The 12,941-nt window shown below is 46.6% G+C and overlaps 1 protein-coding gene and 1 long non-coding RNA gene across 4 annotated transcripts in view; both read left to right on the top strand.

Annotated features, from left to right (window-relative positions):
* The window catches only part of AGAP2 (ArfGAP with GTPase domain, ankyrin repeat and PH domain 2), a 119,740-nt gene that overhangs the window by 67,598 nt on the left and 39,201 nt on the right, over positions 1–12,941 (top strand). The gene's annotated exons all lie outside the window — the stretch shown is intronic.
* On the top strand, positions 2,373–4,726 carry LOC308471186. The gene is made up of 2 exons (XR_013982768.1): positions 2,373–2,520; positions 4,623–4,726. It is a non-coding gene; the product is annotated as an uncharacterized lncRNA (long non-coding RNA).

The following is a 12,941-nucleotide window of genomic DNA, read 5'->3' on the forward strand; positions in this document are numbered from 1 at the left end:
CCCAAAAAAGGATGGAGGACCAAACATTGCTCTGTATTGTGGATGGGTCATTAGGCTGCTGTTTAGTGGGACACTGCAGGGCACAGAGGTAAGAGAGATTACAGTTCAGAACATGAGTCCAGAATATGACAAACTGGGGCAGTGGGTCTCTTTATTAAAACTACTAAAGGCTCTTTGTGTACAGGAAGAAACCATAACCCACAGCGGTGATCACAGTGGGATCATCAACTGGTTGTAGACAAATGTCAGCGTCAGTGAGTTGATTCCTATGTCAAAGAGGTAGATCTGTCCTCTGTCTTTCCCCAACTCTTATGTACCAAAACCCATATGCATTTATATCTTTGCCCTTCCCACACATCTTTCCAAACCCACAAAGTTTTAAAACAATTTTAAAAAACTTATGGAGGCTGATGGGTTGGTGCAGTTGCCAAGGATACTAGCCAATATGTGCCTGTTAAAGCCAACATTTTTCATGATTCAGACTGGACTATGCTGAAAACACAACTGGTAGTGTTGTGTTGTCACAATCTTCTACAGATTATAAATCTAAAATCAAGTCAGATTATAAGACTTGATTTTAGATTTATCGTGTTGTGTGTTTTCTTTGGCTGTGTGATTGTGCAGCCTGACATCCTAGATGATGGAATGAGGGTACCTTTAAAATTGGCAGTGCATAACTTCTTCAGTTTCACCGTCCCTAGAACTGTACAAATGCTGGAACAGTGGTTGCTATATGGATCACAAAGCTCTGTTGTTCAGGTGAGTCCCACATATTCCCGACACAACTTATGGGTCAGTTGTACACACCAGAATTCACCTCTTAGGGAAATGTATGCTTGTGTAGAGTGATGCTTAATTCTGACATCCTCTCAAACCATGAATTGTACTCATCCAAACCATGGCTTGAGCTTTATTCTAAACTATAGTTTAGAACTGCTTGTCTGCTTTGTTTTTCATTTGTAAGCTGCCTTGAGCTTGGCTTGAACTGTGAAAATGTGGCATGCAAATAAAAGTATGTATGTATGTGTATATGCCATGTCAGAGCCTCTGGAGGTGAAGTGTATGTAACTGATTCAGACACCATGCAATGCCATTTCAAATCACATTTTCTCATTCTGGTTTGCTGACTGGTTGCAAACTATGTCAATGCAGAGGTCTCATGCTTTCATGTGATGGCTGAATTAGATCTAGCCAGGTGGCTGTGGCTTCTGCAATAACTCCACATCCACATGGAGTTTTGTATAGAGTGAAGAATTTGGAATTAAAAGATTTTGGGTTTTATTGATTTCCAGCCCTCTTGGGCTGACATGAGAGTGTAAGGATAGTGCATTGCAAGATATTTGAAGCCACAAGAGAAGCTAAGAAGGATCTTCACAACTTTGTCCATTCCTGTGATTAGTACAGTGGTACCTCGGGTTACAGATGCTTCAGGTTTCAGACTCCGCTAACCCAGAAATAGTACCTCAGGTTAAGAACTTTGCTTCAGGATGAGAACAGAAATCATGCTCCAGTGGTGAGGCAGCAATGGGAGGCCCCATTAGCTAAAGTGGTACCTCAGGTTAAGAACAGTTTCAGGTTAAGAATGGACCTCCAGAACGAATTAAGTTCTTAACCCGAGGTACCACTGTAAAAGCAGAATATATGATGCAGATATATGCACGTGGCTTTGCTTAATCTATGCAGGTTGCATCATTTGAGTTAGCTCAAGACAGAGTTTTGAATTTGTTTAGTTCATATCTACAGTCCTTGCTATGGCACAGTGTAAATAACTGCATTTCCTTCTGATGACCCTAAGAGCCCTGTAAAGTAGACACACCATTCCTTTTTAACAGATGGGGAACTGAGGCTGCAAAACAGTCACTGGTCTATGAGTGTTGATAGGATCCATGGCTGAGTTGAGAGCTGAACTTGTGTTGCTGTCTTGATTTTCTTTGTATAATACTGACCCTCTCTCACCCAACTTGTGCTTGGAACATCAAGAGGTATCAATTAACCTGTTGTGAATCTTGATTTTATGGTTGTCAATCAAAATAATTATATAAATTCATGACTTCACAGTTGTGAGCCTCAATTTGTCTTGCCAGGGGCATTTACAGAGAGTGCCAAGTAACCTCTGCAGGTAAACATTTTATGGACCAGTCCCATGCATGTTCACCCACAGATCAGACACTACTAAGCACAGTGGGACCCTAATGCAATGTAAGCGTGCATAAGGTTGGAAGTTAACTGGCAAAACTGTGAGATATAGATAGAAAAATGACATCTGCCCAGTCTGCTGTTGATTGGCTTGTTGCAACATGAGCCTTCCTCATTGTGATGTCATGAACCTCCTCCATTATGAGGTCATGAGCGTCTCACTGTTAGGAGTCTGTGAACCCAGGGGACAGTTAATTGACCCAGGTTCTGGAGGCTTTGAGTCTGGGAGAACTGGGCTCATGTTTAACCTCTATTGTGGACTCATTGTGCGGCCCTAGGCAAGTCTTTATCTCTACATCTCCATTTCCATTTTCTAAAGTGGAAGTAAGTAAACATTCTCACGAATGTCTTCTGTGAGAATGTGGCTGGCATTGTAAAGTACTCTGCAAATTAAAAGTGATGTATATGTATGTATAGGTGTAGCACTGGAAGAATGCTATGCCTTATACAGCAGGACCAAGGAATGGGGAACCTGCAGCCCTCTGGAGGTTATTGGACTCCACCTCCCATCATCCCCAGCCAGCATGATCAGTGGTCAGGGATGGTGGGAGTCATAGTTCAGCCACATCTGGGGCCCACAAGTCCCCCACACTTGCTTTAGAATCCAAGGCTGAAGATGTAGAATTAGGACTATTCGTGCATCAGTTAGCAGTGCTGAATGCCCTGTGTGTCATCCTTTCCCCATCATTTCATTCTTCTGTCTCTTAGCTACCTGTAGTAACGTAGAGGCAATAAGCTTCATGCTTCCAGAGAGAGGGGGGAGTCTGAACCCCAGCTGCAGCATTAAGGATGACATGATTCTATCTCCCCCCTGCCCGCCTTTCCCGGCTAGCGCTCGGATCTGCTGTATGAACAGAATCCCCTAGACAGCTGTGCCAGGCTGTCTTTGATGCCCTGATTCCATCTTCTCTCTCTTTCTTTCTCTCCCTCTCTCCCTCCTTCCCAGCCATAAACCTCTGTCTGAGCAGATGTGTTAATCAGGAGGAATTATAAGGGTGTAAAATGACTTCTCCAGCTTTCCCTTTGATCCTCTCTGATTGACGTTTCAAAAAAGCCACCAGCCCCAGAGAATCGGTATGCAGCAAGCTTCGAAAGAAAGAGCAAGGCGAGGAGAGGGGAGATTTATTAGAAATGCACTTTGTTTTGGGTGCTCTGGTACCAGATCGCACTTCTGAGCATTTACAGCGGGCAACTAGCGGCTGTCAGCTCTCATCATTGCACATAATCGACTGGAACGTCCGCGCCAAACCCCTGGCATAAGGTTGCAGAATGCGCTCTGCTCCCCCCACCCCGGGGTCTGTGAGTCAGAGGCCGGAGATTAACCAGCACCTGGGTCCTCCTGGATGGGCCTTGCAGGGGGATATGTGGCCAAGGCTTAATTGGAGGCATGGCGCAGCCTCTTGACCTCTTTTTCAAACCCCGGAACAGGTTGAAAGTACAGTAGTGGTAATAAAGGAAAGTATCTCTGTACACAGGAAGAGTGTTTTTCCCGTTCTAATAATCAGCCTTCTATAGCAGGTGTAGGGAACTTTTGGCTCCCCAGTTGTTGCTAACCTATTGCTCCCATCATCCTTGGCTATGGGCTGCACATGTTGGGGCTGATGGGAGTTGTAGTTTAGCAGCACCCAAAGGGCCAAACGTTCCCCAGCCCTGTTCTAAAGGGACAGCCAACGGAGTCCTTTGATCAGAAGGTGGGCTGCTGGGCTTGGCTTGAACCCTAGCATCTTCCTATTAAGGAACTAATCCCAGATTGTCTGATTTGAATCAAACTCTCTGTAGTCACAGCTCTGTGTGTTTGTGTATATGTTCTGCAAGAAGAAGAACAATTCGCACAAAAACTCTATGTGACCGTATCCCAAATCCTTCCTCCATAATTGCAGGAATGATGCTAACAGTCATGCACCTGCTTATTGTGCCGTATTCATGTTGTTGTCCCAGATCCACCATCTTGAAAGGATTTGGGACTTCTCAAAGTGAGGATTGGGAAAGTGGGAAAGGGCTGGCTGTAGGGGCAGAGGGTAGTAGGGTATAATGAGGGATTGTGTAGGACACCAGATCCCCATCTTCTGATGGCTGGCAATCCCAGCCAGTGTCCTCCTAACATAAAAATAGCCCTGCCAGATTATTACAAAAGGCCATCTACTCCTTGCATCCAGTGCCAAAAACAATGTTTGCAAACTCTGAAGTTAGAGCCATCCTGGATGTGACTTTACATTGTCTAACTTCTAATTTCACTGATGGCTCCGAGTTTTTGTAGTCTGGGACTAAGAGAAAATAATTAGGTCTCATAATCCAAGCAGAAGGTTCTGTTGGTGGGCCTTCTCTGCTCCCACTTGTATGTTTTCTCCAGCAACAGTAAAAAACAGTCTTGAGGCAAAGGGATTAAGAAACGTCCCCTGCAACTGATCTTTCCTTTCCAGTTGCAGATTCAGTGGATAAATGTTACTGGAAACGAAACAAGGAACTGCCCATAAACAGAATTGTTTTCTGGAACTGCTGTTTGCAATGGAAATGAAAAGAGCAAAATCCATGTTGGGGATTATTAAGAAAATGAAACTGCCTATATCATAATAACGTTTACACACATCCCTGGTACAGCCACGTTTAGAATACTGTGTACATTGCTAGTTGCCCCATCTTCTTAAAAAGTACACCGCGAATCTGTGAAAGGTACGGAAAAATGCAACAAAAATGAATCAAGAGGCCAGAGCACCTTATATACATGCATACATATATCCATCCATACATACCGAAAACAAAACAAAAGCCAAAAGTGTTCAGGGCTTTTATTGTTTTTTGTTTGTTTGTTTGTTTGTTTGTTTTTGTGCAAAGGAGGATGAATTCAGGGAGGCATGTTAAAGAATTATTAAAGGATGCATGGTGTGGACGGATAATATTTTTGTCCTTTCTCACAAAATTATAACTCAGTGGTGACATGCACACCATACAATTAAAACACCAAAGCTTTTAATTTGCCTCCTCCAAAGGTTCCTCCAAGCTGTAGTTTGTGAAGTGTGCAGGGGATTGGAGCTCTGTGAGGAGCAAACTGCATTCCCCATGATTCTTTTGTGGAGGCCATGTAGTGTTTTAAATGCATGGTGTGGATGTGACCCTGGTGAAACTGGGCAGCAGATTCGGGAAATTTGGTTAATTTGTGTTCACTGGCATGAGATGTGGAGGCAAATACTGACTTTGAAGGGGAAACCCTCTGTGGCTCTCTAGATGTTGCTGGAATACAACTCCCATCACCCCTGGCCATTGGCCATGAATCCAAAAACATCTAGAGGGCCACATGTCTCCTACCCTTGCTTTTGAAAGAGAGTAAACCAGTTCATAGAGGGGGGGGGCACTCTATCCACAGCTGTTGGCCATTGGAGCGAAATGGTACTTCCACTGTCGGGCGCAGCATATTTTTGAATGGCATTCTCTGGGGGCCAAAGAACTGGAACACACTCCTGCTTTCATGCCTTGCTTGTCAGCTGCTTAGAAGTATCTGGCTGTCTACCTTTGGGATCAGAATGCTGGAGTAGGTAGACTTTTGGTACACTCCTTACAGGTGTCTCGTTTGGTGGTGGTATTTTTGATGCAGCCTCCATGCATAGGTCTTTATGACGCATCATTGCTGGCAAAGCTGGGTAGCAACTTGTTGAATAAGTGAGAGGCTGATTCCTCAATCAGCTGCAGGTTTCCAGGCTTGCTGAGACAGCGTTTTTTATAGTTCTGCTTGGGCAGTTTAATTTACGGGAGCTGCCAGCAGCCCGGGAAAGATGGGCGATAAGAACTGGCTACTTCATTCCCGTTGGCCTGCAGGAGCTCAGACGTAGCTGAGAGGATAATTGCTCCCCTAATAGCAATGGAGCGCCACTGCCCTGCACAGAAAGGGGCTCACATGCAGGGCTGCTTTTCATTATTGCTGTTTATCTAAATACTGACTTGAAATTGGTTTCAGGTTTGTTTGTTTGTCTTCCTAGTTCTCTCTTCCCCACCTTCGAGCCATAAGCTTTTCTTTCCATTGATTTCTTCAGATATCTGTCCATTTCAACAGGGTGTCTCCCTTCCATGTGGCTTGGCAGCAGGAGGGGTGGCTAATTTGGCAGTTTGAACCCCCCCCCCCAACTGTGCCAGCGGTCATTTTGTAAAATAGGCTATGTGCTCTTTGGCATTTCTTCTCTCTCATAAAAACCCTTGCAAACGACATACCCATCGCCCACAATGGGCTCAGCAACTGGCCAGTCTGCCCACACATGGCTGAATCTCCTTATCAAGCTGGTACTGATCCTGCTATTAAGGCAAGGTTAGACAGTCTTCCTAAGGCAAACATATTTTGATGGCTACCTGCGTCAGTTTCAAGTCTGGGTGAAAATGCCCTGCGTATTTATTTATCATTACAGTGTTGTCCTCCAAGGAGCTGATAATAATAATAATAATAATAATAATAATAATAATTTATTATTTGTACCCCGCCCATCGGGCTGGGTTTCCCCAGCCACTCTGGGCGGCTTCCATAGAAACAAAAAATACAGTAAAATATCACAGATTAAAAGCTTCCCTGAACTGGGCTGCCTTAAGATGTCTTCTAAATGTCAGGTAGTTATTTATCGCTTTGACATCTGATGGGAGGGCGTTCCACAGGGCGGGCACCACTACCGAGAAGGCCCTCTGCCTGGTTCCCTGTAGCTTTGCTTCTCGCAATGAGGGAACCGCCAGAAGGCCCTCGGCGCTGGACCTCAGCGTCCAGGCAAAACGATGGGGGTGGAGACGCTCCTTCAGGTATACTGGGCCGAGGCCGTTTAGGTTCTTCCCCCTCTCCATTTAATCCTCAGAACAGCCCTGTCAGGTAAGCCAGGCTGAGGGACCGTGGCTGGCACAGGCACCAATTGCACTCAACATTGGGGAGGCTAATGTCATGCATGCGTGTGCGATGGCTCGCCAGGTGCGACATTTGCCTCTTGATGCGACATTTGCCTGCCAGGCCATGCTAGTCTGCACAGCGTCTCCCAAAGACTTCCTGCCAGGCCGCATGGTGGCAGAAGATGACGCATAGCCCAGGGGAACGCCCAGCCAGGCCTCCTCTGCCCCCTCAAGATTGCTGAGGGGGTTGAGCCCCATCCCAGTGGACATGGAGGGGGGCTGGAGAGGCCCCTGCCCCATGGAGTTGGTGTGCCTGGTGGCTGGCCAGAGGTCACCCAGTGGGTTTCATGGCTGAGTGGGGAATCTGAACCCTGGTTTCCCAGCTCCTGGCTCAACAACACTATTTGCCACTACACTGTACTGGCTCTCACCTGTTCATATCATATCACCTTCTGCTCCTCGTTGCTGCTCCCCAGGCAGGTTTCATTCACACTTAGCTTTTGCTCTGCTCTTTCCAGGCACAGATCTGTACTTTAAAGCTGAGCTCCTTCCCTCCCGCCTCTGGAGCGTCCCCTGTGAAAACCCGCTCTTTAAAGTTGAATTGCAACAAATGGCAATTTGAGTTTTCTAAGGATTGCTGTTTTCTCCAGTTGAGCATTAAAGAGAGGGTTTTCACAGAGAAAACTCCAGAGCAAAAAGGGGGGGGGGGGCTCTCTGACCTGGAGCTCTGAGGAAAGGTAAGTTTGGATAAGCCCTCAGTTGAGCCTCTGGACCCAGTCTGTGTTTTTAACACCGTTTTGGGTTGTTCTGTGGATATTCCACAGATTTCAAGGAGCTGTCTACAGGAATTTTGTTTTTTGAATCAGGCCCAAGCAAAGGGGCTGGAGCATTGGTGGATGGTGCAAACACATGAGCTCTTTAAAAGAGAAAGGTGGCTAGTCTGACTCCAGAGCAACTTGTTCATTCTGATTGTGATTGGAGCAGGATTTCCAGCACCCCTTCTGTGGGTGCTCAGCCACTCGAAGGGAGATGGGAGCACTTTCTGCCTAGAAAGCAAGAGTGGAAGAAAAAGCACCCTGAGGTGTCCTCGTGCGGCTTCACAGCACATGATTCTCCTGTGTGTGGGAGAAAGAGAGAGAGAAGAAGGAGAAGGAGCAAACTCCTACACATAAAGGATGTGGGAACTTTAGAGAAGCTCATGGCTTCTCCACATCCCTTTCAACCTGTATCTAATGTTGTTTGCCTCTGCTCATGTTGCTGGAGGGGAAGGTTTGAGCACCCCAGCTTCGAGGATTTGGGGAGCAGAAGATGAGTGCCTGTTTGGAAATTGGCTGCTGTTGTCACCTAGACGTGAGGCTCTAGGCTTGAAAGCGTACATCCCTTGCATGCAAGCCATGGCACAGCCCTCCTTTTGCAGACAACAAAGGCAGGAAGTGGGCAGTGGTGCCTTGTGAGGTGTCTTCCATATGCAACCTTGTTGCATCTCCAAGCCCAAGTCTTCGGATAAGGGGAGAAGCTCCTGCTGCAGGTGGAGGAGGAGGGTGCCAGTATCCTCTACACACACACACACACACACACACACACACACTGCTCCTTATGTAACATCCTGAGAGGAGAGAACACTGTCAGCCTGGAGCAGTCACTCAAAAGGGAAGCTTCAAGCCTGTCACGGGAACTCTTCTTTGCAAGAGAATTATGTACGGAGTTTGGGACAGAAGTCACACTGTGAGTGAGTGCGTGCTTGCATGTGGTAATGGATGCCTGCCAACCACTCTGCCATGATGCCACAACCCTCCCAGGATCTTAAATCAACAGTTCCTCCTCAGGCAATAGAGGCAGCTATATTAACCCTGACTTGTAGTTTTGTACTGTAAGGTAAATTTATTTAGTGCGCTGGCCAGAGGCCAGAGTACTTTGAAAGTATTTGCAGGCCAGAAGAAGAAGAATTTCGCAAATGCAACTAGGCACTTCAAAAAATAGGATTAAATTGAAAGTTAGAGTCAGGGATTGTGTGCATCCATTTTGGGCAAAATGGAAGGTCATAGAAAGAGCAAGAGGCAATCATCATAATGGGATAGTCATCAGCCTCAATTTTCTGCAGCCAAAGACTGCAAAGAGGTCACATGCCTGGTTGTTTTGAAGTCTTTGCCACTCCAAAGATGGGCAAACTTGCCTCTGGTAGACAGAGTAGGAAATTTGACCCAAACCAGTGCTTTAGTAATTTAGGGACAGTACTTACACTAAGGAATGGCCTGGATTGATAATGTAATCATCTACCCATGCCTTGTAGGGCTTAGCTCAGGTGCAATGTGTGTACAGTGGTGCCCCGCAAGACGAATGCCTCGCAAGACGAAAAACCCGCTAGAGAAAAGGGTTTTCCGTTTTTCGATGCGCTTCGCAAGACGAATTTCCCTATGGGCTTGCTTCGCAAGACGAAAACGTCTTGCGAGTCTTGCAATTTTTTTCGCCCCCCCTTTTTCTAAGCCGCTAAGCCGCTAATAGCCTTTTAGCCGCTAAGCCTTTAATAGCCGCTAAACCGCTAATAGCGCTAAGCCGCTAATAGGGTTGCTTCGCAAGACGAAAAAACCGCTAGACGAAGAGACTCGCGGAACGGATTATTTTTGTCTTGCGAGGCACCACTGTACCTCCCCTCAGCATATTGGGCCTTTCACCCTCTCATACTGGGTCCAGCAAATGATGTTCACATCCTTATGTTTATGTTTGAGGGCTGGGAAAGAGGTACAGAGACATTTCCACCTTTGCCTTAATTTTATTGTTGTTGGCATCCATCTGTTTCGGAAGAGAATGGAAGAGGGTGTCTTTTGGGGTGAAGTCAAACTGCTACGGGAGAGCAGTTTGATACGGGAGAGACATGTTTTATTGCAGCTGGGACAGATGAAGGTGTCCAGTTGTGCTACTGCAGATGCATGATGGTGTTTCTTCTCTCTGCACTCCTCCCAGTGGTCATTTCTTCTCTGGTCACTCTTATGGATACACAGTCCAATTGATTGTCTCCAGGTGCTGTGGTTGTCTGCAAGGGATTCCCACATGGCGGGGTTAATGTTGCCAACCATCATGTCACTTTTGTAGACATCTCTGTAATTCAGAGTTGGTCTGTCAATAGGCCTGGTGCCTGAAGCCAGCTCCCTGTGGAGCAGGTCTTTGGAGATCCTGCCATCTTCCTTTCTGTGGGCATGACCAAGCCAGCATCAGCGTCACTGACACAGCAGTGCGAACATGCTGGGAACGTGGGCTTGGGAGAGCACATCTTTGTTTGAGGCTCTGTCCTGCCATGTAATGCCCCAAATCTTCCTGATGTAGCGCATGTAGACAGAGGCAGGAGCAGGGAAACTAACAGTATGGTGATGTCATGTCATGTGTTAAGCTAGGTGTTTAGCAGGAAAAGAGGAAGAAAAATGTCTTGAGAGCTGGTGACTCCATGTTTTTTCATAGGTGTATTTTAATAACAGAGAGAAAGAGACTCTTGTCAATGGCTACCTAGACTGTGTACACACCAGTGGTGTAGCATGGGTTGCCAGCACCCGGGGCCACAAAGAGGGAGGGAAATGGACAGAGTACACATGCACTTTCAACTGCCTAATGGTGTCTGCCTCACCCAGGAGATCGCAGCTACAGAGATCAGAAAAGAAGAGTTGTTCCCTTATCTGAAGGTCCCTTCCTGGTTCACATGGCGAAACCAGAGGCTAGCAACAGAAGTGTGCAACTGTATTGAGGCAGCACTTGGTATTGGTTTTTTGTGCCCCTAACAGTTTTGTGCCCAGGATGACCGCCCCTGATGGTACGCTACTGATGTACACACACCATACATTCAAAGCACCTAACTTCCCCCAGTGAATCCTGAGAACTGTAGTTAATCCCTCACAAAGCTACAATTCCTAGAATCCTTAACAAACTACAATTCTCAGGATTCTTTGGAGGAAATTTGTGTGCATTAAATGTGTGGTGTGTACACAGCCCTAGTGTGCTTTGTGGCTGAGCGGGAAAATTTGAACCCAGGTTTTCCAAATTCAGACATAACCTGCCTTTCCTTTTGCTTATGAATGTCTGCAAGGTGCTCTATAGTTCATTAATGGCACAGTATACATAATTAAAAACCAAGAGACTGGACATGGATTATGTACATGCTTGAGTCACGCCCAAATACATTGCAGTTGTAAAAGTCCAAAGTGTGGTAGCCCCTTAGAAACTGAGGCTGCGGTGATGTAACAACAGAAATGTTCCTAAGCTACTTTGGAAAGGGTAATTCAGGAAGGCGCATGTGGTTGGCATACTGCTTAAAATCAGGGTGTACCTCGCCCACATTTTCCCCTATCAGGAAGTCATGTGAAGCTAACCTTCAGTTCTTCTCTCCACGGCGTTCTAGAGTGGACATCCTATTCTTGGTGTATTGAACAGAGGCACCTGGGAAAGGGAGGGAGTGAGCTCCCCTCAGCTCTAACAAAAATAAAAATGCAGAAGGGAAATGTGCCTTCTGAATGTATGTCCTCCTTCGTCACTTCCATATCTATTCAGTTTTCACCAAGAGATGTTAAGCAGCGTTTATTGTTTGTGTTTCCCAGGGTTTACGCACACAGTTTTTCTAGCGGAAGGATTGTGTTGGAAACATGCATGTAAGCTGCAGCGTGCGAATGGCAGATCAAATATCTAACATTCAGCTGTAAAACTGGAGCCAAGTCCTAGAATGGAAAACACCACCCTTATAAGATGGCAGCTGTCCCGATTTATTATTTAGGGTTCATAATTACATTCCTTAATCAATTTGCATCCGCTGAGTAATGTTGCATCATAATGTATGCATGTAGTAGCAGTTTCTGCTGCTGCTGCTCTCCTGTTTTAGGCACCCACCGTGGGGCAGACGCCACAGATACCGTTATCATGAGCAAAGGGCTGTTTCCCCTGGTTATTTGGCTGGTTGACTGACAGCTGACATTGCTGCATCAGAGAGAAGAAAATTAACCCAGTCACCTTTGTTGTGTACTTTAGAGTGTCCCTCCTACCCTGTGCTTAACCTAATGCAGCCTCTGATTGTAGGCAGCTGCATCAGACAGAAATTCAACAGGTTACAGCTATGCTGGGGATGGTTGCACCTGTTGAATTTTTGACCGCTGTATGGCAGAAGGCCTGCCAGAAATGGAAAAAGATGGCCACGGTAGTTTGCTGGTGTGAGAGGGAGGGGAAGGTTGGCTGGCTGGCTAGCGGGTGGCAGCAGGATTAGTCAAATTGCGGAGGGGGTGGCATTGCTTCAAAGTGGGCAACAGCTTTGCCCTTTTGGCTCTGCATCAAAAGGCCAGCAGGGGCTGCTGCACCTTTCCTCGTCCCCCTTTCCTCTCCGGTTACCTTGGTGATGTGTTCAGGGTGCTGCTGCTAAGCAACCGTTTCGTAGTAACACACACAGGGAGAGCGAGAAAAGGCGTGAGCTGTGCTTTTGTTCAGGGCTCCCTTTGCTCAGGTGCACGCAAGGCGAGGGCCATTCTGCCAGGGAGCCTGCAAAGCCAGCATTGGGGTTCAAACAGGGGGGAGTTGGCAGGAGGAGGAGGAAACGGCGGCTGTCTCGCCACCCCAACATGTGAGGAGAGGGAGGTGGCCTAAGGTCTGCTTCACACATCACTGGCAGCACAAATATGCTACCGACCACCAGGTATAGACCAAATTAGTTTCCAGGCCCCATTCAAAGTGCTGGTTTTGACCTATAAAGCCTTAAACGGCTTAGGACCACAACACCTCAAAGACCACCTCTCCCCATATGAACCCACCCAAGACCTTGCAATCATCATCTAAGGTCCTTCTTTGTGTGTCTCCTCCATGAGAGGTCTGGAGTGTGGCAACACGAGAACGGGCCTTTTCTGCAATGGCTTCCTGTTTGTGGAGTGCTT

Source organism: Podarcis pityusensis (assembly GCF_964106645.2).
Source record: "Podarcis pityusensis genome assembly, chromosome: 2".
Classification (NCBI taxonomy): Eukaryota; Metazoa; Chordata; class Lepidosauria; order Squamata; family Lacertidae; genus Podarcis; species Podarcis pityusensis.